This window comes from Armigeres subalbatus, chromosome 1 (genome assembly GCF_024139115.2).
Source record: "Armigeres subalbatus isolate Guangzhou_Male chromosome 1, GZ_Asu_2, whole genome shotgun sequence".
In the NCBI taxonomy this organism is placed as follows: domain Eukaryota; kingdom Metazoa; phylum Arthropoda; class Insecta; order Diptera; family Culicidae; genus Armigeres; species Armigeres subalbatus.
Window position 1 is genome coordinate 170,002,580 of NC_085139.1, and position 26,652 is coordinate 170,029,231.

The 26,652-nt window shown below is 43.5% G+C and overlaps 1 long non-coding RNA gene across 1 annotated transcript in view; it reads left to right on the forward strand.

The window, feature by feature from the left end:
• Positions 1-26,652, forward strand: part of LOC134208364 (uncharacterized) — a 363,599-nt gene that overhangs the window by 18,146 nt on the left and 318,801 nt on the right. The window contains exon 2 of the long non-coding RNA XR_009978635.1: positions 8,277-9,045. This is a non-coding gene — a long non-coding RNA (uncharacterized LOC134208364). The remainder of the gene's footprint in view (positions 1-8,276; positions 9,046-26,652) is intronic.

Consider the following 26,652-nt stretch of genomic DNA (forward strand, 5'->3'; position numbering starts at 1 on the left):
AGGGCACCTGTGATGCAGTGAACACTTTGCTCACCCCGACAACCAACATGTCGTGGGTGGGCTGCGGGGACCTCAGTATGTAGATATAGAGGTCATTGCGGTTCACGCGCGGTGGTTGTTGTCGGGTGCTCGTATCCAACGTGGGATTATCATACGGACCGTTAGGTTACTATCATAACTTGCGATCGACGGGTGGTGAGGTAGCCACCCTTGAAGTCGATGTTGTGTGTATTGACGTCAAGTGCGTTAGCATGGGCGTGAGCGTTCTCAATAGTCCCCCCCTGATGTATTGCTTAATTGCGGGCCGGGGGTACGGACTGGCGAAAGGGTTTTGGTTTTAGTGGGTCGGGTAAGAGTTACATGACATACCCATCCCCACACTACCTGAGTACCTCCTCAGGTGTCTGGTTGCAGATTTCCGTTTTCCCTTGCTCAAGAAAAAAAAAAAAAAAGTTCCTCCATTGAATTCGATCTATCCATGAAACATGCCATTCAAGGAATACCAGATCATCTTCGAAAAATATCCATTCCCTCTCTTTTTTCCGAAAAATATGAACATGTCAATTGCAACAACAGATATTTCGCTGATGGTTCTCGCATTAACGGATCCACTGGCTTCGGTGTTTTCAATGTGACTTCAACCACCTTCCGAAAACTTCGGGAACCGTGTTCGGTTTATGTTGCTGAGCTGGCAGCAATTAACTTCGCTTTGGGGATAATTTCCAATCAGCCCGTAGACCATTATTTCATCTTCTCGGATAGTCTTAGTTCTATCGAGGCACTCCGGTCGATGAAACCTGTTAAGCACGCATCTTACTTTCTTACAAACATAAGAGAGCAGATGTGTGTTTTGGTCGAAAGATCATTCAAGATTACCTTTGTTTGGGTCCCATCTCACTGCGCAATCTACGGCAATGAGAAGGCGGACTCGCTAGCAAAGGTGGGCGCACAGGAAGGTGAGGTTTATAATAGACAACTCTCGAACAACGAGTTTTTCCCATTAGTCCGTCAGAGTACTCTTCAGAGCTGGCAAAGGAATTGGACACACAACGAACTTGGACGGTGGCTATTTTCTATAGTTCCTAAGGTTTCTGGGCGAGCGTGGTTCAGAGGTGAGGACTTAAGTCGAGGCTTCATTCGCACGATGTCGAGACTTATGTCCAATCACTATTCACTAAACGCACATCTGTACAGAATAAACCTTGTCGATAGCAACTTATGTAGGTGCGGAGCCGATTATGATGACATCGATCACGTAGTTTGGTTCTGCTCGGAAAACGACGCCTCCAGAGAGCAACTATTGGATACCCTTGTGGCCCGAGGTAAACAACCCTACAGGGAAGTAAGAGGTGTTTTGGGAGATCGTGATGTAGTCTATATGCAGGCCATTTATGGTTTTCTTTGTTCTTCTGACATCAAAATCTAATACTTTGTTTTTTTCTTTCTTCAAAGTTCTTTTTTTAAGTCTCTGCCTGTCTGTTCCGTAGAGCTCCGTAGCTCTGGCCATCCGGAAGATGCTCCCAGTCGAACCATTCTTCGAGCACGACGACACGCCACATCGTAACTGACACCAAATAACCGGATGAGCAGCTGACATTCTTTGATTATGATGATTCCCTGATTTCCGAATCCTAATCCCCTTCCATCCCTGAACATTGTAAACCTAACCTCGAGTCACCACGAGTACGTTGGCTTCTTCTCTTCTCTTATTAACTTCATAAAAAAATTATATTGATTGTACATATCCCAAAGAACCATGGCTCCGTAAAGTGTTATACACGCCTGAGCCTACCAAATAAACGAAATTGAAAAAAAAAAAAAAATAGTTATTCAATCCGACGAGCGACGAGCGAGATAGGCAGCATGAAGTACAGTACGTTATCATTCGTTGAGTTGTCACTCAACCCATAACATCCGCCTTTGGGTAGGCAATTATTTTTCACGGTAAATTGCCGTGGGAAGCTGAGTAGTTTTTTCTCGTTTTAAATGCTGGAGTCTGGAAAAAAAAATCCTTATAACTAACGAAGGGTCAAAATCTCACTGTAGGTGGATTAGTCTGGGTTTTTTTTATAATAAACGAGAAAGACAACATTACCGCTAGGAGATTGTTCAGATTTCTTGGTAAACTTTTTTTTTTCAATTTTCATCTGAGTTACTCAATAATAATGGAAAGCTCAGTACCACGATACACTTCAATAATGCCACTTTAAATGAATTTGGCGAAGAACAATGGTTATGTTTTAACGTTGGGTCTAATTCGAGAAAAAAATCATCTTTAATACAAAAAGCGTAGCGAGTAAACAGGAATGGGATTCAAAATTTACAATTTTGAGATTACTACATAATAGAAGTGAATTGAAAATTTTACCATAACGTGTGGGATGAATAGTGTGCTGAATAATTCCTTGCCTCAATACAATTTATGATTATAAAATAAATCGTAACGAAATATCAAATAAATAAAATTATTTTTCGTTGATGTCACAATATGACGGCTAATGAGTCTATTCTACCTTCGTTGTCAGTTTAAGAAGTTCAACTCAGTGAATTTACAACACCAGAAGCTAATAGTGCTTTCTGATCATGTTTGGGAAATCTGTGTCGCGTCAATTTGTCTGTGACTTGAATATACTGTTAAACCCCTGGTCATATTAGCATTTTATCCAGCATCAAACATTATTGCAAGCCAAAAAGTGGACAACTTCCTTTGGTTTTGTAAAATATGACAGAAATCGATACTATGCCACAAACTGGTCTTATACCCCATTGAAGTCACAGAAAAAATATTTTACTTATCTATCTATGTTTTTAAGATGAATACCACCATTTATTTCAATATTCATAATTTTGGCCAAAAATACCCCGTTTTTGACGTAGAACTACGTCTGTTTTTTCTATATTGGGGTACACTTTACGATTGCAGAAAATTGAAAAACGTCACGAAAATACACTCAGCGAACTGGACTGTCGAAATTCATAACGTGATGGGCGTGAGGTCTACATACCGGCCTCCCGACCTCGACGTCCATAGTTCGAGCACCAGTCTGCCGCACATAACTTTTTTTTAAATGAAAATCATCATTCATAAGGCAACATATTGGAATTCATACCGATTTTCATAAGGCGTTTGATTGGAAATCATACCTCCATTTTCGTCGATGTATGATAGACTTTGATGATTAATATCTCAGCCGTTTCTTGATGAATTTTCAATTTTCTTAGACCATTCGACCAAGGTAGAGTCAACGTTTCATACCCAATGTACACTAAAGTCGTTTTTCACGTGGTTATTTTTACAGAAATCACTTTTTATGCGATTTGTTTCCCTCGAATTTCGGGATTTCCCCGGTTCATTCAGTCTTGATTTGGGATTTACGTGGTTTTTAACGTTTTTTAATTTACGCGGCCCATATACTCCGCGTATAAACCGTCTCCAGTGTATTATAATATTTATGTATGATAATATTTGCAATTCTAAACTTGCTAACAGTTAAGCAATCAGTTTCGGTGAATCAGTCAATCTCGTAATCGCAAGCTTCTTCTTCCATAGCACTACATTCCAATTGGAATTTGATCTGTTTTCAACTTAGTAATTTGCATTTCTTTAGTTATTAATTAAAAGCTTTCTCTGTCCGCCTTTGCATTGGTACGTATCATGTATGGCAAATACAATGGATACACTATGGTGTGGAGAATGTTTCCAACCCGAGAATATTCTAGATCGGAACCACTGGATTCTGCGCCTTTGTTCGCAAGGCTAACAGGAGACCTCAAGCCAACAAAAACGTGAAATTAATGCAACTTCATTTTCATTTATTTAGTTTACATCTGAACAGATAACACCCGTCTCTCGAATACTCCGAGTGCTTGCAAGTCCTCCTCGAGCATTGTCCATGTTTCGTGTCCCTAGAGGACAACCGGTCTTATTAGCGTTTTGTACATAACACATTTGGTGTGGTGGCGAATCGTTTTTGACCGCAGTTTCTTCTGGAGCCCGTAGTAGGGCCGACTTCCACAAATGATGCGCCTTCGTATTTCACGACTAACATTGTTATCAGCCGTTAGCAAGGATCGAAGGTAGTCGAATTCCTCGATCACCTCGAAGGTATCCCTGTCTATCGTAACACTGCTTCCCAGGCGGGCCCTGTCGCGCTCGGTTCCGCTCACAAGCATGTACTTTGTCTTCGAAGCATTCACCACCAGTCCAAATTTTGTTGCTTCACGTTTCAGGCGGGTGTACAGTTCTGCCACCTTTGTAAATGTGGCCGACAATGTCCATGTCATCCGCGAAACAAATAAATTGACTGGATCTTTTGAAAATTGAGCTCCGGCTATTACACCCGGCTCTCCGCATGACACCTTCTAGCGCAATGTTGAACAACAGGCACGAAAGTCCATCACCTTGTCTTAGTCCCCGGCGCGATTCGAACGAACTGGAGTGTTCGCCCGAAATCTTCACACAGTTTTGCACACCATCCACCGTTGCTTTGATCAGTCTGGTAAGCTTCCCAGGGAAGCTGTTCTCGTCCATAATTTTCCATAGCTCTACGCGGTCTATACTGTCGTATGCTGCCTTGAAATCAACGAATAGTTGGTGCGTTGGGACCTGGTATTCACGGAATTTTTGAAGGATTTGCCGTACAGTAAAGATCTGGTCCGTTGTCGAGCGGCCGTCAACGAAGCCGGCTTGATAACTTCCCACGAACTCGTTCACTAATGGTGACAGACGACGGAAGATGATCTGGGATATCACTTTGTAGGCGGCATTAAGGATGGTGATCGCTCGAAAGTTATCACACTCCAGTTTGTCGCCTTTCTTGTAGATAGGGCAAATAACCCCTTCCTTCCACTCCTCCGGTAGCTGTTCGGTTTCCCAGATTCTGACTATCAGTTTGTGCAGGCAAGTGGCCAGCTTTTCCGGGCCCATCTTGATGAGCTCAGCTCCGATACCATCCTTACCAGCGGCTTTGTTGGTCTTTAGCTGTTGAATGGCATCCTTAACTTCCCTCAAGGTGGGGGCTGGTTGGCTTCCATCGTCCGCTGAACTGACGTAGTCATCTCCTCCGCTGCCTTGACTTTCACTGCCTGTACTCTCAGCGCCATTCGCCATTCCTCGTAGTGCTGCTTCCACCTTTCGATCACCACACGTTCGTTCGTCAAGATGCTTCCATCCTTATCCCGGCACATTTCGGCTCGCGGCACGAAGCCTTTGCGGGATGCGTTGAGCTTCTGGTAGAACTTGCGTGTTTCATCAGAACGGCACAGCTGTTCCATCTCCTCGCACTCCGCTTCTTCCAGGCGGCGTTTCTTCTCCTGAAAAAGGCGGGTTTGCTGTTTCCGCTTCCGTCTATAACGTTCCACGTTCTGCCGGGTACCTTGCTGCAGCGCGACCGCCCGCGCTGCGTCCTTCTCCTCCAGAATCTGTCTGCACTCTTCGTCGAACCAATCGTTCCGTCGACTTCGGCCCATATACCCGACGTTGTTCTCCGCTGCGTCGTTAATGGCTGCTTTGACTGTATTCCAGCAGTCCTCAAGAGGGGCCCCATCGAGCTCACCCTCTTCCGGCAACGCTGCCTCGAGATGCTGCCGTGTTGTATAAGCTTAATAATATCCAGCCCTTTATATACCTGGTACAATTCGTGATTCATGCGACGCCGCCAGATACCGTTCTCCTGTTTACCTCCGAGTATTGTCCGCAGCACCTTACGCTCAAACACTCCGAGAGCTCTCCGATCAGCCTCCTTTAACGTCCATGTCTCATGGCCGTATAAAGCCACCGGAAGAATCAGAGTAGTATACAGCGCGAGTTTTGTTTTCGTTTGCAGACTACGGGACTTAAGCTGGTTACGGAGTCCGTAATAAGCCCTATTTGCAGCTGCAATACGCCTTTTCACCTCGCGGGTAACATCATTATCGCACGTCACTAATGTTCCAAGATACACAAATTCTTCTACCACTTCAAATTTTTCACCATCAAGCACTATTTCGCTACCACCACCACTAATGAACCCACGTTGATTGCCAGCGACCATGTACTTCGTTTTGCTGGTATTGATCGTGCGTCCAATCCTCGCTGTCTCCCTCTTAAAAGGCGCAAAAGCCTCTTCCACGGCACGGCGATCAATTCCGATAATATCGATATCGTCCGCAAATCCCAGGAGCATATGCGATTTTGTGATAATGGTACCGCTTCTTTGCACACCAGCTCTCCTAATCGCTCCCTCGAGCGCTATATTGAACAGTAGGTTCTAGAGTGCATCACCCTGCTTTAATCCATCTGCTGCAAAATGGTGGGATGACATCAAGGAAGGAGCGCCCAACAGAGCTCTGGTCCCCACAAGTCCCTATCTCACGCTTCCACGGGTCGTCCGATGACAAAAGACCGCCAGCTAAGGGTTGTGTACTTAGCTGGTAGTGCAGCCTGGGCACTGTTGTCCTTCTGACATCAGCTAGAATGAGAAGGTACGTCTCGAGCGTCTGTTCACCAGGAGGTGCGGCTCAAACAGCGTCTGCCTGGTACCCAGCGGCTGATTAACGAAATGCTGTATCGCGTCAGCTATACCTAAGGTGGCAGCCCCATCATCGCGATGTAGGTAACGCGACCCCGGTAAGGTAGCTTACTGAAGCCTCTCAAATACCACGAAAAATGGAGATATCGTTTCCATCACAGAACTTAAAATTATGGTCTGGGACACATTCTGTTACCGAATTTTACATTCAATAATGAATTCCGTCGTGCTCGTGTCTAAATTTCATAATATTTTACTGTGCAGTTTAATTTTTTTTATTTAGAAGAACAGTGAGATCGATTGAAAGTTGCGTTTATTTACATGCTCCAAATATGTTCATGATAAAAACATTTAAAATCGCAACATATTTTTAGCTGTGTAGGCCTGACAGTACTATTTTAAATTTTTCTTATATATTTTTCGAGAAAGGCACCAACACCGCTAGATGGATTGATCAGGGTTTTTAATAACATTGTTGCTGATTCAATTGGAATATTTTGAAACCGATAGCTATTAAAATTAAGACGTGTCTATTGTGTTTTGATGTTCATACAATATCATTTAATAATAAGGGCAATAGAGGTTTAAAAAATCCAGATTTCACTTTTGAGTACATGAGTTCTGCCGAAATTATTCTCCTCTTGGAAGAGTAAACCCCAAAGGAGTAGATAACCACCCTTTTAATAAACGTCACCACACGATAGAGAATATTGTTTTCAAGATAAGTTGAAGTTTATCCAAGCCTCCAGAAGCTATAAGTACTTGCGAATGCTGATGAATTGGAAGGATGATTAGTTGAACACCTAGTTGAGAAAGATCCAGAGAACTCTGCAACCTATCATAGGTGCCACCAAGTCTTAGAATTGTTAGTGTGGAAGGTATAACATTAGGAATCGTTTTGATAGAAGGTGAAACGCAGAAAGAACTACGATAGACATACAATGTATGAAAGGGACGCACTTGGGATTGAATCCAGGACCTTCTGCTTATTAGACAGAAGCCGAGCTCATCAAATATTTAGAAAATTCCGAGGTTATTAGGTAACAAATTACATTAATTGACCAGTAAATCAGTGTACGCTGAATTTTACGAGTACTATGTCTGTTTCTGGTAGGTAGGTAGGGAAGGTATGTTTCTGTGGTGGTTTGAAAGTCCAATACAAATGAAACAGAAATTTCTGCACAACTCGAAAAATAATTAGATAATAAATTAATTTTTAATCAAATCAATTCAAATCAAGCGTGAGTTGAAACACACCGAACCCAAAAAATATGCATGTACCTACATATTATTAGATTCGGCGAAAAGTTATTTTCCTTTCTATGAACCATTTTGGCGTGATGTTCGAATTTGCGTTCTTTAAAACCACGCATCGTGCTCGATGATTGAGATTTGATTAAGATTTTACCGATGCTGCTCTCAACATACTTTTTGTAGATAATACTTTGAACAAGTGAACATAATCGGTAATAAACTCTTCTATTTAGATCAATACTACACGTACTTGTCCATCCTATCAGTCTCAAGGAATGTACAATACTAGATTGTCCGTTTTCTTCACGCAACGTGATACAATGACTTGCACGGACCTCAGTACTTGGTAGCCGATCCTTTCAATTTGTCACCACTATTTCAGTCCTACAGAATGGACAATCAATCCACTCAAGTATTGGCGTTCTTCTTTTATGGAAAATGCACCCTTCACGAAGCAGACCCTTGAGTGCATTTAGATTGCAGTATAATTAATTATTGAATTCTCTTTGAAAGGTTCGCCCAGTTTCCCCTTCCAAAGCACCACTTAACCGAAGAGTAGTGTACCAAACGGCTGCAGCAGGAACAGAAGGACAATCTGCGACAGCGACAAGGCGTACTAATGGGCAACAACAACAACATCAGCGGCGACTAGCGAGGACCGACCCAGTGCACTTAAAACGGTAGCGCTCCTTTAAACGAAACTCTGTGTAACGAGAGACCACATGTGCGTGTTTTGTACGGAAGGGGACCAGCCCGGCTGTGGGTGTGATTAAGTGTACAAGCGTGTATGTGTGTTTTGTTTATCATACCGAAGCCATCCCCAAGGCTAACGACAGGCAACGGCAATCCTGCGTGTGGGTGGGAAGGGGAATGTGCATCGTCGCCGGCGGGGTGCGCGTTGCGGTGAAGGGAAGCTAATTGCTGTTTCCCCATCAAGGACTCTCCGCAGTGTAGTGCGGTGCGGTGACAGCGTTTTGAAGGAAATCGATTGTTTTCCTGGTTCATTATGCTGATTGTCTGACAAGATTGATCAGAGGAGAAAGCGACGGGTGTAGATACGCATCATATTGTAGTTGGGAATAGCCTTCCAGAGGTGGTCGTACTCAGTCCGGCTATAAGGAGAATGGAAACATACGGTGGGCTATTAGTGATATAATCAAGGGAGGCTTGCGAGGCTATAGTTTGTATGGCCAGTGTTTTATTGGAAGAGTGAGTTCATCGGTAGAAGGAATACTCATCAAGTGAAATTAGATCCTGTTAGATTTCAATCGTATCAAAGAAGGTAAGTTTATTGTTATAAATAGATTGATTGGTAGCAATATGAGATATATTCCCATAATTAAAGCCACATCCGTTTTAATTCTCATCGGAGCGTGCAATATTAATACCTGACAACTGATACTGGCTCTCACCAAACTCAAACTCTTTTTCAATACAGTTGAAATATCCACATGGAAAACATGTTTGTAAAGAAATCCATAGATCTAAGAGATTTTGATCAAATAGAACCACCTCGTCTGATTTCATTGAAACAAGAAGCGTTTTTCACTCATTCGTCAAACACATATTAAGTTTGATGTAGAAACGCATTCTTAGAATACCGTACAGGGCGAATATAGAGCGACTTAGCCCGAGCATTACAAATGTTGGAAATTAGATTCTGATGCCCTAATTTGGTTAAAAAAGTCAAGTTGGTTGGACATACGACGTTTTTAAAAATCATGCTTTATTCTACTAAACCCAAAAGCCAAAAGCAAACCGCGTAAAAGGTAACCCCAGTCTACTCCAAAAGACTTACTCATTTCTTTAACTTCACCGATATGATAGTCTAAGTTCCTTGGAGACTGTTCATACATTAAAACCGGTTGAGCACTCAGCGTATCTTATAAATGGGATAAGGTAATACATATTTGAGCGGTTTATAAAAACCAAAGTTTATAAAAATCATTCCTTCTTATTGCTCGATTCTCAATAATAAAAAAGCAAACTGTTAGAACTGATGTTATTCAAGGAAATATGCTTAAGCTTATCTTGGCATTGTGTATTATCCAAAATTCTGCCCTCTTCTTCAAGTATTTCCAAGGTTAATCATCACTAAAATAGCAAAGGCATGATTTAGCGCCCACGGTTGCTACTCCGTGATTGCCAGGTCAGCTGTAAATACACACAGAACCAAAACTCAACAATATCAGCGTCAAACGTGTCCGATCGCAGGTCCATAAACGTTTTCGAACGTGACGTCATTTTTTTAGAGGTCACAAATATGAAAACTTCTGTAAAAACCTCATTTGTTGACCGATTTCTTTGCAGCAATTTGCGTTCCTTTCAGTTGAATTAAAATTCTGCAATCATATCTCTGGATTGCTTCGTGAAATAATGAGGTTTATGTCGTCATACGACTTGTTTTTTCTGAAATAATGTTCAAAATTTCTTATGGAATTTATCTTCTTTTGAATTTTTTATGGAATTCTTTATACAGTAACCCCTAAGGAGAATTTGATTTGAATGGAAATCTATGGGCCTTGATTGTTTAAGGAGTTTTTCAAAAAATCTTTCGGGTATTCCACCAAAAAATCTTTTGTGATTTCTTTCAGGATTTCCCACGTAATTTTTGCCAGGATTTCGTTCCGTAATCCATTCAAGAATGATTTCTTGAAATCTTGTTTCAGGCATTCCTTAATAATTGGTTTTAAGAATTTTTTTCGAGATGTATTCTTTTGGTGATTCTACTCGTCCAGGATTTTCTTTGGAAATTGCTCCAGGAATTCCTCCAGAAGTCCTTCTTGAAATGCCTCCGGAAGTTCTTCCAGGAAGTAGTAGCCTCATACTTCCGTAAATATTTCCTCGAGGATTTCTTTCCGAAGAACTTCCGACAATACTTTCGGAAGTATTTCCATGAATTCGTCCGAGAATTCATCCAGTAGTTCGTTCAGAAATTACTCCGGAAGTTCTTTAAAAACTTCTTAACGGAACGGATTTCCTGGAGAAAATTCCGGTGGAATTCCTGGAAGAATTTCTGGAGGAATTCTTGGAGAATCTTCCGGAGGAATAACTGAACAAATTTCCGGCGGAATTTATATAAGAACTTGCGGGAGAATTGCTGAAGAATACTTTGAGCGAATTCCTGACGGAACTTCTTAAGAAATTTCTGGAAAAACCTTCGGATGAATTCCTGGAGAAACTTCTTGAAGGAACTTCCGGAGCAAGGAAGAATTTCCGAAGACAATCGGAAGAATTTCGGTGTAGTTTCCGAAGAATTGGAGGATTTCTTGAGGAAAGTTTGGAGTAATTTCTGTAAGATTTTCTGGAGGAAATCTGTGCAGATCTGAAAAAATTTTATCCAGAACTCCTGGGGAAATTTCAGAAGAAATTTCTGGAGGATTTTCGAGATTAACTCCTGGGGAATTTTTAGTTGAAACTTTCATAAGTTTCTTTGTTGAACTCCACTTGATGGATTAGGAATTTCATTAAAAAAAACTAAATTGAGGATCAATTTCTGGAATATTATCAGGAGAATTTTCCGACAGGAAAAACATTTACCAAATCCTGGAAGATTTTTATTACAAGCTTCTGAGTGATTATCAGAAAAACAAAAAAAGGCTGTCACTAATATTACTTGGATTTTCAAGAGGAATTCTCTGATGAATTCTTGTAGACTAGAGAATCTCCCAAATAAATTTCATAAAGAGCTCGTAATGGAAAAATGTGCACAGGATTATAGAATACAATTAGATACATTCATTCATTTATTTAGTTAACATCTAAGCAGATAACACTGAATCAACAATTTGACGCCACAATGCACGGTTCGAGGCCGCATCTCTCCATCCTCGGATACGCCCCACGCTCGCCAAGTCGTTTTGCACCTGGTCTGCCCATCTCGCTCGCTGCGCTCCACGCCGTCTTGTACCTGCCGGATCGGAAGCGAACACCATCTTTGCAAGGTTGCTGTCCGGCATTCTTGCAACATGTCCTGCCCATCGTACCCTTCCGGCTTTAGCTACCTTCTGAATACTGGGTTCGCCGTAGAGCTGGGCGAGCTCATGGTTCATTCTTCGCCGCCACACACCGTTTTCTTGCACACCGCCAAAGATGGTCTTAAGCACCCGTCTCTCGAATACTCCGAGTGCTTGCAAGTCCTCCTCGAGCATTGTCCATGTTTCATGTCCGTAGAGGACAACCGGTCTTATAAGCGTCTTGTACATGACACATTTGGTGCGGTGGCGAATCTTTTTCGACCGCAGTTTCTTCTGGAGCCCGTAGTAGGCCCGACTTCCACTGATGATGCGCCTTTGTATTTCACGACTAACGTTGTTGTCAGCCGTTAGCAAGGATCCGAGGTAGACGAATTCCTCGACCACCTCGAAGGTATCCCCGTCTATCGTAACACTGCTTCCCAGGCGGGCCCTGTCGCGCTCGGTTCCGCCCACAAGCATGTACTTTGTCTTTGACGCATTCACCACCAGTCCAACTTTTGTTGCTTCACGTTTCAGGCGGGTGTTTAGTTCTGGGGGCCCTCCTTAGCCGTGCGGTAAGACGCGCGGCTACAAAGCAAGACCATGCTGAGGGTGGCTGGGTTCGATTCCCGGTGCCGGTCTAGACAATTTTCGGATTGGAAATTGTCTCGACATCCCTGGGCATAAAAGTATCATCGTGTTAGCCTCATGATATACGAATGCAAAAATGGTAACCTGGCTTAGAAACCTCGCAGTTAATAACTGTGGAAGTGCTTAATGAACACTAAGCTGCGAGGCGGCTTTGTCCCAGTGTGAGGATATAATGCCAGTAAGAAGAAGAAGAAGAACAGTTCTGCCACTTTTGCAGATGTTCGGCCGACAATGTCCATGTCATCCGCGAAGCAAATAAATTGACTGGACCTGTTGAAAATCGTACCTCGGCTGTTACACCCGGCTCTCCGCATGACACCTTCTAGCGCAATGTTGAACAACAGGCACGAAAGTCCATCATGATATACCTTGTCTTAGTCACCGGCGCGATTCGAACGAACTGGAGTGTTCGCCCGAAATCTTCACACAGTTTTGCACACCATCCACCGTTGCTCAGTCTGGTAAGCTTCCCAGGGAAGCTGTTCTCGTCCATAATTTTCCATAGCTCTACGCGGTCTATACTGTCGTATGCCGCCATGAAATCAACGAACAGATGGTGCGTTGGGACCTGGTATTCACGGCATTTTTGAAGGATTTGCCGTACAGTAAAGATCTGGTCCGTTGTCGAGCGGCCGTCAACGAAGCCGGCTTGATAACTTCCCACGAACTCGTTCACTAATGGTGACAGACGACGGAAGATGATCTGGGATATCACTTTGTAGGCGGCATTAAGGATGGTGATCGCTTGAAAGTTCTCACACTCCAGTTTGTCGCCTTTCTTGTAGATGGGGCATATAACCCCTTCCTTCCACTCCTCCGGTAGCTGTTCGGTTTCCCAGATTCTGACTATCAGTTTGTGCAGGCAAGTGGCCAGCTTTTCCGGGCCCATCTTGATGAGCTCATCTCCGATACCATCCTTACCAGCTGCTTTATTGGTCCTTGGCTGTTGAATGGCATCCTTAACTTCTCTCAAGGTGGGGGCTGGTTTGCTTCCATCGTCCGCTGAACTGACGTAGTCATCTCCTCCGCTGCCTTGACTTTCATTGCCTGTACTCTCAGCTCCATTCAAATGTTCCTCGTAGTGCTGCTTTCACCTTTCGATCACCACACGTTCGTCCGTCAATATGCTCCCATCCTTATCCCGGCACATTTCGGCTCACGGCACGAAGCCTTTGCGGGATGCGTTGAGCTTCTGGTAGAACTTGCGTGTTTCTTGAGAACGGCACAGCTGTTCCATCTCTTCGCACTCCGCTTCTTCCAGGCGGCGTTTCTTCTCCTAAAAAAAGGCGGGTCTGCTGTCTCCGCTTCCGTCTATAACGTTCCACGTTCTGCCGGGTACCTTGCTGCAGCGCGACCGCCCGCGCTGCGTCCTACTCCTCCAGAATCTGTCTGCACTCTTCGTCGAACCAATCGTTCCATCGACTTCGACCCATATACCCGACGTTGTTCTCCACTGCGTCGTTAATGGCTGCTTTGACCGTATTCCAGCAGTCCTCAAGAGGGGCCCCATCGAGCTCACCCTCTTCCGGCAACGCTGCCTCGAGATGCTGCGCGTATGCAGAGGCGACATCAAGTTGCTTCAGTCGCTCTAGGTCGTATCACGGCGGTCGTCGGTACCGAACATTGTTGATGACGGATAGTTTTGTGCGCAGTTTAACCATCACCAGATAGTGGTCAGAGTCGAGTTAGCGCCACGATATGTCCTGCCGTCGATAATGTCGGAGAAGTGCCGTCCATCAATCAGAACGTGGTCGATTTGTGATTCTGTCTGCAGTGGTGATCTCCAGGTGTACCTATACGGAAGGCTGTGTTGGAAGTATGTGCTGCAAAAGGCCATATTCTTGGAGGCAGCGAAATCAATTAGTCGTAGGCCGTTTTCGTTCGTCAGCCGGTGTGCGTTGAACATCCCAATAGTCGGTCTAAACTCCTCCTCTTGGCCAACCTGAGCGTTCAAATCTCCTATGATGATTTTGACGTCGTGGCTTGGGCAGCTATCGTACTCACGTTCCGGCTGCGCGTAGAATGCGTCCTTATCATCATCAGTGCTTCCGGAGTGTGAGCTATGGACGTTGATTATGCTGAAGTTGAAGAACCGGCCTTTGATCCTCAATCTGCACATTCTCTCGTTGATCGGACACCACCCGATCACGCGCCTTTGCATATCGCCCCTCACTATGAAAGCTGTTCCTGTGTTGCCGCAGCTCTGGTAGATGGTATGATTACCTCTAAACGTTCGCACCATTGATCCCTTCCAACAAACCTCCTGCAGCGCTACGATGCCGAATCCACGGTCCTTGAGCACATCAGCGAGTATGCGTGTGCTCCCGATGAAGTTGAGAGATTTGCAGTTCCACGAACCGAGTTTCCAATCGCTAGTCCCTTTTCGTCGCAGTGGTCTTCGCCGATGGTTCCGGTCCGTACTCTCTTGTTGATTGTTCGTTGCGTATGTTTTTTTAAAGGCTGGCTTGCAGGGCCTGGCACCAAACCCCCTAAATTTCCGGAGGACCATTCCTCCTTATTCCCGGTGGACCATGGTATGGTGCACAGTTTCACTTAGAGTCCCTCGCCGGCACTCGGACGATGGTCAGCCGCCCTTAACATGGAGAACAGACGCTGTTGTGAGCCGATCCTGACATGGAGAACAGACGCTCAATAAGATTTGCACCTCCGTAGAGGAGCAAACCCCCCCTTCCCTGTCAGCATACGACCATAGTTCCCACCGGGGTTGGTTACCCGATCTTCCCTAAGGTTGCTCGTATCCCGGCCAGCACCGCGGGGAGGTAGGGATAGGAGCTGCTGGGTAAGAGGCTAAGGACCGCGAGATGGGGTCTATTTTATTCCTTGAGGTACGCGAAGTACCAATGGTACGGTTTACCCAGCATTTGCCGTGCCACAATTAGATACATATATCCGCCCAAAAGTGAATTTCGCAGTATCCGCAAAAATATGTTCGCGTACTTTATCGTTTTTGTCATGATCTGATTTGTCGTGGCTAGAGGTGTGCCCGGTCGTGGTGAAGATTTTTTTATGTTCGTTTTTTAAATATTTGTTTCTGCATTTTTGCATGATGTTTTCAAAATTTCAACGGAAGAAACTTTTGAATTTCGTCGGAAAAATCTGATGAACTTCTCCCGAAAATTCTCTGAGCTTCTCCAAAATATTCATTTGAAAATTATTTTCGGATTTCACATGTAAACTACATTGAAATTTAGATTTGGGAAGCACTTTGGAATTGGGTTTTTTAATTTTGAAAAACATGTTGATTTTTTTATTCCTTTTTCTGGGATACAACATATTTTTTTTCAATCTCATAGACCCTCAATGTTATGTTTAAAATCCATTTTAAAAGATTTTGAAAATTTGACTGCTTTGCAGTTAGCTCACAGGTTGACAGCTCGGCCCATAGTAAAATCAAGTTGGGGGTGTTCAATACGCAAAATTATTAGGTTTTTCGAAATTAAGTAAAACAGTTCCCGTGCACCAAAATTCATAAAATTTAGGATTTAGGCTCAGATTTTATAAAAGATTCAAGATATGTAATAATCTCAATACCCCTAAAAAACCCAATTTCGAAGGAAAATTGTTTAGTATTTCCTTCGGAAATTGTTTGGAATTTACATACAAATTCTTCACAATTTTCATGAAAGGTTTAAATTGTTTCAGGTTTCTACAGACAAGTTATCAGAAAATACACGGAAAGTTTTTGTTGAGAATTCTTTGAAAGTTACACAGAGAATTTTCCGCAAGGGATTGTTCAAAATGTGAACATCATCAAAAAAAATATTTTATCGGCCGATTGTTTGAAACTTTCATAGGAAATTCATAATAATTTTCACGGATAAAATTTCTAAAGAAAATTCTTAGGAATTTCCACGAATTTTAACTAAATTGTTTAGAATTTCTACGTGTTTTTTTTATTTTCACGGAAAACTGTTCGGTATTTCAACAAAGAAAAAAACGTAATTTTGAAGGATTTTTTTTTATTTCTACAGGGAATTCTTTGTGTTGTCCATAAGAAATGCTTTGAACATTCGATTGAAATTATTAAAAAGGAAGGGTCGTTTGACCGAAAATGCGACCGAAAGTTGAAAATCATCAAGCCGAATTGCATTTGGTCTAAATGAACGTTTGGGTGAAACGGTTTGGCCAAAAATTTCATTTGGTCAAAGCGACATACGACCAAGTTGGTAATTTTGCTGAAAAAGCACTCTTCCCTAACGCGTCGTTTGGCTGACTGGTTGTTTGGCCGAATATGTTATAAGGCCGAAAATATCAAAATGTCAAAATGTCACGTTTGTCCGAAACGGTATTGATTTGACCAAATGATTTGACCAAAAATGACATTTGACCGATAGCGACAACTGGTAATTTGACTGAGAAGTTGTTTGCCCTAATAGTTCATTCGGCTGAAAATGTTATTTGGCCGAAATATGTAGTCGTTGGGCCGATCATTTGGTTGAAAATGTCGTTTGGTAGAAATCGTCGATTGGCAGAAAGAGTCATTTGGCCCGAAAATGTCCTGTCTGCAGAACAACAACAAATCAAGTATTGTTGAAATGTCAGTAGCAATACGAAATCTTTCAAATAAATGAATGTTCTTCGACATTTGTAAATTCGGTTTAAAACGTTCCTTGTTCCTATCGTCCGTTGTTTCGCGCTAAGAGTCGTCGCCGTAAAATCAGTCCGTATTCTTTCATTATCGGATTCTCTTCCAAATTGATGTTTCGGGAACAGTAGGTTGTTGGCCCAAGGTTCCCTATCCACCGGGATAGGGCTGCCATCTTAGGTATAGCTTCCGGGGAATAGCATTTCACACTCAGCCGCTGGATGCAGACGCTGTTGGAGCCGCACCTCCTTGGTGGATAGACGCTCGATCAGTCGGGTCAAATTTGTTTAAAGTCCCACCAAACACCAGGACTAGGCTAGTGCGCTTTGAGCGGCACACGGTCGCTTTGATAGGGCCTGCTTGGGGACACATGCAGCTTTTTATAGAAGTTCAACAAAGCCCACTGTCGAACCCCACCACATCCTAGGCAGACCCCACAGGACGCACCCTCTCACTCTAGCTGATGTCAGAAGGACAACAGTGCCCAGGCTGCATTAACAGCTAAGTACACAACCCCTAGCTGGCGGTTAATTGTCATCGGAAGACCCGTGGAAGCGTGAGTATTGGAATTTGTGAGGATCAGAGCTATGTTAGGCGCCCCTTCCCGGATGTCAACTCACCATTTCGCAGCCCTATCTGCTGCGCCTGAGTTATTCCAAAAATGTATGGAAACAATTTTTGGTGATTTGCGTGGCTCATCGTTTTTATCGATGATGTATTGATTTTTGCTCCGAACGTTGAAGAACTTAAGGTACACACATTATTACATAAAATTTGCAATATAGAACTTTATATTAACATTATCAAACATGTTATAGCTCCGTACGGAACTAGTTCGAAAGCGGTATCATTCATCATCAGAAGGCGTCAGAGTATCTGAAGGACAAACTTCCAGAATCAGACAGTACAAAAGGACAATACAGTTCGAACGATCTGAAACTGTTGGACAAAACAAGGAAAGAGAAAGGGAAAAAATATGGTGATAAAACACGCAGAGCGAAGCACTCCACGATCGACGTCGGTGATCACGTTATTCTGAGAAACTTCACGAAAAGAAACAAACTCACTACAAACTTTAATCCACAACCATTCCTTGCTGTGAAGAAAACTGGGACAAGGCTAACCGTGAAAAACGTGTCAGAAAATGTCTCATTTCAATTTTTGAATTATGGACTACGAATTACAAGCTAAAATACCTCAAATTATAATTTATGTAACCTATTATTTATATTACTATAATTTGCTTTATGTTGTTAAACTATCATTAAAATATAGGAGAGATGTAGTAGGCTACCAATAACTATAACACCAGAGTAGGCTGGAAATAATAGACTCATTTTCAAGATAACCACCATAACTACCAGTCGTGTTTCTTTAGAACTCCTACACTATGGAGTAGTTTTAGGCTGTCATAGCCAGTCATTTGCCATAGCCAGTCGTTTGGCTACTGCGATTCTCTAGCAATCCAACGATAGAATCGCGGCGGATAACTATCGCCGTCGTGATGATGAAATCGCTCAAGTCTGGGGGCGCCTTAATTCTTAGACCTACCGATTGTCCACCGTTCACCACACTATTTCCAGTTTCTACCACCATTACGTCTATGAGGATTAGTCCTATAAAATAATATTGTATTTGATATTTGAACAAATTCTTGAAAAATATCGAACTAGCATTTGAGCATGCGCCGCTATTATATGTTAATTATTGTAGAAAACACTCTCGGCCTGGGATGTTTTCGGGTAGGAAACTTTCTTGGCTTCCTGAGCTTAGTGTATCCCTTAAACTAACCACACAGGATACATACTGACGATGAAAAAAAGCAAAAAATAACCAAAGAATGTTGAAATCGTCGTATGTTCACAACTTGTGTGCAAAAGTATCTCTCGCCGCAATAAATTGAAGTGTTATATTTCCTAGAACAGGGCACCCATTTACAATATTTTATTCATGAGTGCTGTCTCATATTCATGTTTTGGACCGTGACTTAAATCCATGCATCGTCAATTTCGATTCCACCAACAAATCGTACTTATAGTCCTGTCAATCGCATTTATATGTTCTTTTCTCGGAGGGGGAATCCTCGTGATAAGTTGCCATAGAGGTATCAGCTGAGAAAGCTCCGCTCCGATGTGTCGATGCCGGTTAAGGTCATGTAACAAATGGGCTCGAATAAATTGTCTATGTTTTGTGAGGCTCTGTCCTTGAAAGCAGTAGGTGGGTCACTATGTACGTACACAGGTTAAGTTTGGGTGTCTAGCTTTACATGCCATCGTTTGCCTGGGAGGTGATTGATGCTTTTCTAAGACTTGCAAAAAATACTATTCTCGTATTTACTATGAAGCGTTTTTGGGGAAACATTAGGCGAACGTATTAGAGTGTTTGCGACGCTTAAGAGTATGTGTCACAACATTTTGGACTAATAAAGAGCTTCTAAAAAATCAATCAAAGTAAGTACTATGAATGTTAATAGCATTTTTCGTAAACTAATTACAAATTCAATATTTTCATTTCTCTTACTGTGCAGTAAGCGATATCCTGGTTTGTTTTATTTCAATGCAAATACCAGCTTGGAAGGAAAACAGATTAGATATGATAAAAACCAGTAGAAGCTCTTCAACGAAAGTCAAAAACGCTAGTATGATTCCCGTATTCTATTGCATCGATCTACATCGAGCAGAGAAAAAAACTGGCAAGCGGGCTCCAGTGCCAATCAATCAAAAAAGAGAGAAAAACTAACTACCAGAAAAATCGATTCAATATCATGACTGGTGTGGTGCTGCTGCACCTTTTACAAGCAACACCTTCGCCACTGACTGGCAGGATTTCCACTGTTGCGCCACACCGCCGCCCTCAGTCACTCTGAAACGGTAAATCATTTCCCGATGTTTCGGTTGAAGAAGGAGAATACCAGAACAGGGGAAAAAAACTAATGTCGAACGATGAATAACCGGAGGAGAACCAAGTGGCAAAGTTTTTCCAGAGCTGCCTCTTTCCTGCTAATCTTCTTCCCACATCCTGCACGCAACCCACTACGGACGCAGCGTAGGACTGCTACTATCGTTCACCGGTTGTTCGAAGGGTGTGGGGCGAAAGGGGTTTCCACTTCCGCATTTTATTTGCGTTTGATTATCTTCAGATATGCATGGAGACGACGCAGTAGATTTCTACTTGCTCCGCTGCTATCTGTCTGGATTTAATTCAGTACTTGCAGGTATATTGATCTTTCACTGTTAAACAGTTTATATAAATATTACAATTTTTTGATGAACCAATAGCAATTGAATAGTCGTATATTTTTTTCTAACAACATATATTATCCACCTGCATTTCTGCTTGGCTACAACAGGCAAATCTGCAAACAGACACCTGAAATTATCACTCAGGGAGTGGGGTTGACGGAACGCCGGACCCACTAACCCACCCAAGCAACTGAAAGTTACTAGAGTTACCCTCTCTACTAATAGTCTGGATCCCCCAGGAACTGCTTCCCAGCATTACTTCTGGGGAATAGGCAGTACTCGCTCATTCACGCTCACACAGGCACTCATCCCGTATGAGTCTTACTTGGGTGCTCTCTCTAACATACCCTCTGACACACCCTGACAATCTTTCTGACGCACCATATGAGTCTTACTTGGATGCTCACCACTGACATACCATGTGAGCATCGGGTGCTCACCCTTTACGCACCATGTGAGACTAACTTGGATGTCACCCTACCACCTGACTCACGCTCTAGCACACAAATCTGAGACTTATTAGGGTGTTCACTCTAGCACACCCCGTCACTCCTCCTGACACACGCTCTGACACACCATGTGGGACTTACTTAGGTTCTCACTGCTGACATGCCATGCGAGTCTGACTTGGGTGCTCGCCATTAACATACCATGTGAGTCTGACTTGGGTGCTCACTCTACTCTCCTCTGCCATGCCTCGAGGTGTCAATAGCGATAGGTACCAACAGTTCTACGCTACCTACCTCGGCATATGCAGTCCATACTAACACCTATGCGCTCACTCTTCTGCCATGCCTCGTGGTGGCGACTGCGGTTGCCACCCGCTGCGACACTTTTACCTCAACATGTACAAACCTCTCATTTACTTCCCCGCGCTCAGCCTGTTTTCCCTCTAACTAACCAATCACAAGTTAGTCATGCTTGTCAACTTCTGCTCGGCGCGCCAGATTATCTGCAAGCTGCAGGCAATCTGAGTGGTTGCAGTCAAGACTGCGTTCCACTTCTCCACCGCTTGGCACATCCTCCGGATCCGGGTATCCGGGGTTGTGTCCCGACCGCAAACGTCTTGCATAGCTCTTCTTTCGACGTCGAAACGAGGACATACGAACAGTATGTGCTTTGCAGTTTCGTCAAAACCTGGGCAGTCAGGGCAGACGGGGCTCTCCGCGTGCCCAAACCTGTGGAGGTACTGACGGAAGCAGCCATGGCCTGACAGGAATTAAATCATTTGTTTGAGAAACTGCATAAGTCCATTTTACAGTTTTTCGAGAAAACAACAAAAAACTGTTTTTGAACAAATTTGCACCGAATTTTTCGATTTCTTCGATACAGATCAATAGTTTTTCGCAAAACTCAACACTCTAGTACACTTTCAGTGCCAAACATGTAAGCAGCACTCCACAATTGCTCTTCAAAGTACGTGGCATATGTAGTTTCTCAAACAAACGAATTTTTTTCCATACACTCTCGAACAAAAATTTTTTTTTCGTATTTTTTGCCAGAACACGTAAACAAACGGTTCAATTGAGTCAGATGGAAGTGAACTTCCCCACACTCCACCCAGCTCGATATTTCAGGTATCAGCCGGTGGGTCCACCTACCTTTAGAAGAGTTATCCCATTTGCGCTGCCATCTGGCAACCGAAGTCACCCTGATGCGCTCCTCTGGTGCCACGTAGCTCGAAACACTCCTCGTCTTCCCAGATGACCAGCCCGACTGGCATCATGCTCGCGATCACGCAGACTGCATCGTGTGATATCGTGCGATAGGCAGATATCACTCTGAGACACACACCTTGGAACTGTTGGACATCATCCTCGATAATGCTGCAACAGCAGTCGAAGCCCTTTTGCATGCATAGTCGTCATGGCTGGCGAAGGTCACCTTGTTGTCTATTACGACCCCAAGGAGCTTCAAACTCCGCCTTTATGCGATCGCGACTTCACCCACGTGAATCACTGCATGTTGAACCGACTTGCGGTTGTTGACGATAACCACCTCCGTCTTATGTTGAGCGAGCTGCAGGCCTCTAGTGCTCATCCATTCCTCCACCATGCTGATCGCATGTGCTGCGGTCAGTTCTACCTCGGGGATTGACTCCCGGTAGACCTCCAAGGTTACGTCATCCGCGAAACCGACGATCTTAACACCAGGAGGGAACTTTAGCTTCAGAACACCGTCATACATAAGGTTCCATAATACCGGGTCCAGTATTAAACCTTGTGATAATAGGTACGCTTCTCTGACCGGCAAAGGTCTCGTATAATAGTACACGGTTCTGGAAATAGCTTTCCAAAATCCGGTGCAGGCCCACCGGGAGGCAAAGCCGGTGTAAAGGGAGCGCGATGGCATCCCAGCTTGCGCTGAATGAATGCGTTGCGTTCTACACATCAAGTGTCACTAACCTCGCCTTTTCTGTGGATCGCTATCTCGGCGGTCTTTACCACCGAGTTAATAGCGTCCAACGTGGACTTACCCTCGCGAAAACCGAACTGGTTGTTAGACAGGCCGTTCGTACCCTCTGAGTACGGGGTCAGCCTGTTGAGGATGATCCTCTCTAGCAACTTGCCCGTCGTGTCTATAAGGCAGATTGGTCTATGCGCTGATGGGTCGCCTGGAGGCTTCCAGGCTTTCGGCAACAACACCAGCTTCTGTCTTTTCCATCCTTCGGGAAATCCACACTCATCTAGGCATCTTTGCATAGCTAGCCTGAACATGTTCGGGTTCGCCATGATTGCTGCCTTGAGAGCGCTGTTCGGAACTCCATCAGGCCCTGGAGCTTTGTTCGTTACCAGGGATTTGGCCACCGCGAGTAACTCTTCGTTCGTCACCGGAGTCACCATTTCGGCCGAACCCATATTGCCTTGTGGTGCAGGAGGCCAGGGACTTGTGGCTCGTGACGGGAATAGTATCTTGATGATCCTCGCCAACCTATCCGGGGACCGTTCGGGAGTGATTCACCCACGGATTCGCGTTGGCTCCTTCGCATAGGTTATCGAAACACGCTCTCTTACTGCTCTTGATGGCCTTGTTAAAGGCCAGTTTCGCAGCTCGAAACACTTCACGGCGGTCCGCTCTTTCATCCTCGGTGCCGGCACGTTGCATCCTTCGTCTGACCTTGAAGCAGGTTAATTGAAGGGCCGCCATCTCGGGACTCCACCAGTATACTGGCCGTCTGCCATTTCTCGGCAGGGCTTTCCTCGGCATGGCCGCGTCACACGCGCGTGATAGGGCAGCTAGCAACGCATCTCCGCTTAAACCTTCAGTGTTGGCTTCCAGTTCCAGGGGTGGAAACTTCGCTGTCGAAGTGATTGGTTCTCCACCCCGGACCTGAAAGGGATCCCCGGACCTCGGATGTTGCACACCATAGTTGATCTTAAAGCGAATTTCTAGATGATCACTATGGGTGTAACCCTCATCCACTTCTGGTGCCAGACCAGGATTGACAAACGTTATGTCAATCCACGACTCGACCCCGTTCCTTCTGAACGTGCTAGTGGAACCATCATTGACTAACACTGCGTCGAGCTTTGCTAGCGCCGCTAGTAACGCTTGACCCCTCCGACTGCTGCAGTGGCTGCCTCACTCCACTGCCCAAGCGTTAAAATCTCCTGCTATGACGACAGGCTTACAACCCACTAGGTCAGACGATAGCTTATCTATCATCTGATTAAACTGTTCTAATGGCCACTTTGGTGGGGCATAGCAGCTACAATAGAAAACACCGTTGATCTTAGCTATCGCGACACCCTCAGCAGAGGAGTGTATCACCTCTTGGATCGGGTACCGTCCCGTTGTGCAAATAGCCGCCATCCTAGACCCGTCCGCCAACCAATTGCCGTTTTCGATAGAGACGTTGCACAGTGGTGCGTTTGGCTAAAATCGTGAACTTTTTATTTTACCACTTCAGGGTGTTATTTTTTGGCATTGGTGTCTTTGGGAATAAATTTTAGAAAAATATGGCGCATCGAATGACGAAAAGTTGAAGTTCCAATTTTTGCCACAGGTGGCGCTGCAAAATGTAACTTCTTTAATAAACGATTTTTAAATATGGTGTCTTTGGCAAAGTTGTAGTGTAATTTATTATGAATTTTATTGCTGAAGACACCGAGTGTCCATCTATCATCGTTTTTGAAATACGGGCGTTTTTTATGGACGGACCCTAAAAAAACAGTATTTAAAGATATTTTCGAAACTAACAGTTTCAGGTCAATACAATGTTCTACAAAAATGTATATATAATCAAAATAGACCACTTTCTGGAAGAAACCAGGGATGTTTTTTGCAAACATGACTTGTTATCGGCGATTTAGGGTCGAAAATAGTGATATTTGAAGACTTCATATGCAACAGAGGGCAAATTGGGGCAAGGAAATCCCACAGGATTTAAAATATCTGGTCTGTAGTTTCATATGCATATAATTATGTCTGTCTCCACGTGTATCCAAACAAGTATTTCTAAATTTCATAAATCGACATTTTCAACTGATATTTATATAATAATTGAGATTTCACCACACTGCATACCACGCTGTTGAATGTTAATGTCAAAAGAAGTGCAGCGTGAAGCTGGTTTTCTGTTCTCTTCATCCAATCATTTCACAAAATGCAAGTCTGACGTCATACGCTCCTAGAGATGTCGTAAAATCCCGAATAATCGATTAGTAACTAATCGATTACTCTTTGAATCGATTCATCGCTGGGTAATAATCGATTTAAAATCAATCGATTATCACAACGATGAATCGATTAATCGAAGTAATCGAATAATTTGCGATATCTCTATAACGCTAAGCGAGAGAATGAATAAGTTGACACCTTAACATTATACACTTAACAATGAATCCCAAGCAGTAGCTGGTTTTCTACATACCAACTGCCAACATTCAGGTGCTATCATATACATACATTTCAATTAATCGATTAATCGTTGAGATAATCGAATTATTTTGAATCGATTACTTACCAACGGTTCATCGATTCAATAATCGACAAGAATCGAGAATAATTGATGAGTTACTAATAGATTAATCGGGAATTAACGACATCTCTAAGAAGTCGCAAATTAATCGATTAATCGATTCATCGTTGTGATAATCGATTACTACCCAACGATGGATCGATTCAATAATCGACAAGAATAAAGAGTAATCGATTAGTTACTAATCGATTATTCGGGATTTCACGACATCCCTAAGCGTTTGACGTCAGAATTGCATTGTGTGAAATGATTGGATGAAGAGAACAAAAAAATAGCTTCACGCTGCACTTCTTTTGACATTAACATTCAACAGCGTGGTATGCAGTGTGGTGAAATCTCAATTATTAAGTATATAAATATCAGTTGAAAATGTCGATTTATGAAATTTAGAAATACTTGTTTAATTATATGCATATGAAACTACAGACCAGATATTTTAAATCCTGTGGGGATTTCCTTGCCCCAATTTGCCCCTCTGTTGCATATGAAGTCTTCAAATATCACTATTTTCGACCCTAAATCGCCGATAACAAGTCATGTTTGCAAAAAACATCCCTGGTTTCTTCCAGAAAGTGGTCTATTTTGATTATGTATACATTTTTGAAGAACATTGTATTGACCTGAAACTGTTAGTTTCGAAAATATCTTTAAACACTGTTTTTTTAGGATCTGTCCATAAAAAACGCCCGTATTTCAAAAACGATGATAGATGGACACTCGGTGTCTTCAGCAATAAAATTCATAATAAATTACACTACAACTTTGCCAAAGACACCATATTTAAAAATCGTTTATTAAAGAAGTTACATTTTGCAGCGCCACCTGTGGCAAAAATTGGGACTACAACTTTTCGTCATTCGATGCGCCATATTTTTCTAAAATTTATTCCCAAAGACACCAATGTCTAAAAATATCACCCTGAAGTGGTAAAATAAAAAGTTCACGATTTTAGCCAAACGCACCACTGTGCGTTGTATGGGTCGGACAGAAGGGCGACATCAGTCCTCGACTCTGAGATCGACTGCCACAGCAGCTGCTGGGCAGTTGCACAATGATTGAGATTCAACTGAGTTACTTGCACGGCTTATTCTTATTTTTCTCTCCGATGGGACACGAAGTTTGCTCACTGGGCGTACTGACCAGCCAATCTTTAACTTTCCTCGCTCCATTACCTTTTTGGCTTCCGCAACCGGTAACCTAAGGTACATAGGCTACCTGCGTCCCAAAGGGACCGCCTATTAGGCGTACAGAGGTCTTGTCGACTTCTGTACCGCACTGTTCTCTGAATCCGACCACTACCTCGTCGCAGTATGTCTGCGCTCAAAACTCTCGACGGTGATCAACACGCGTCGGAGTCGTCCGCCGCGGCTTAACATTGGGCGGCTACAAGACGGTAGACTAGCCCAAGACTACGCGCAGCAGCTGGAAGTGGCACTCCCAACGGAAGAGCAGC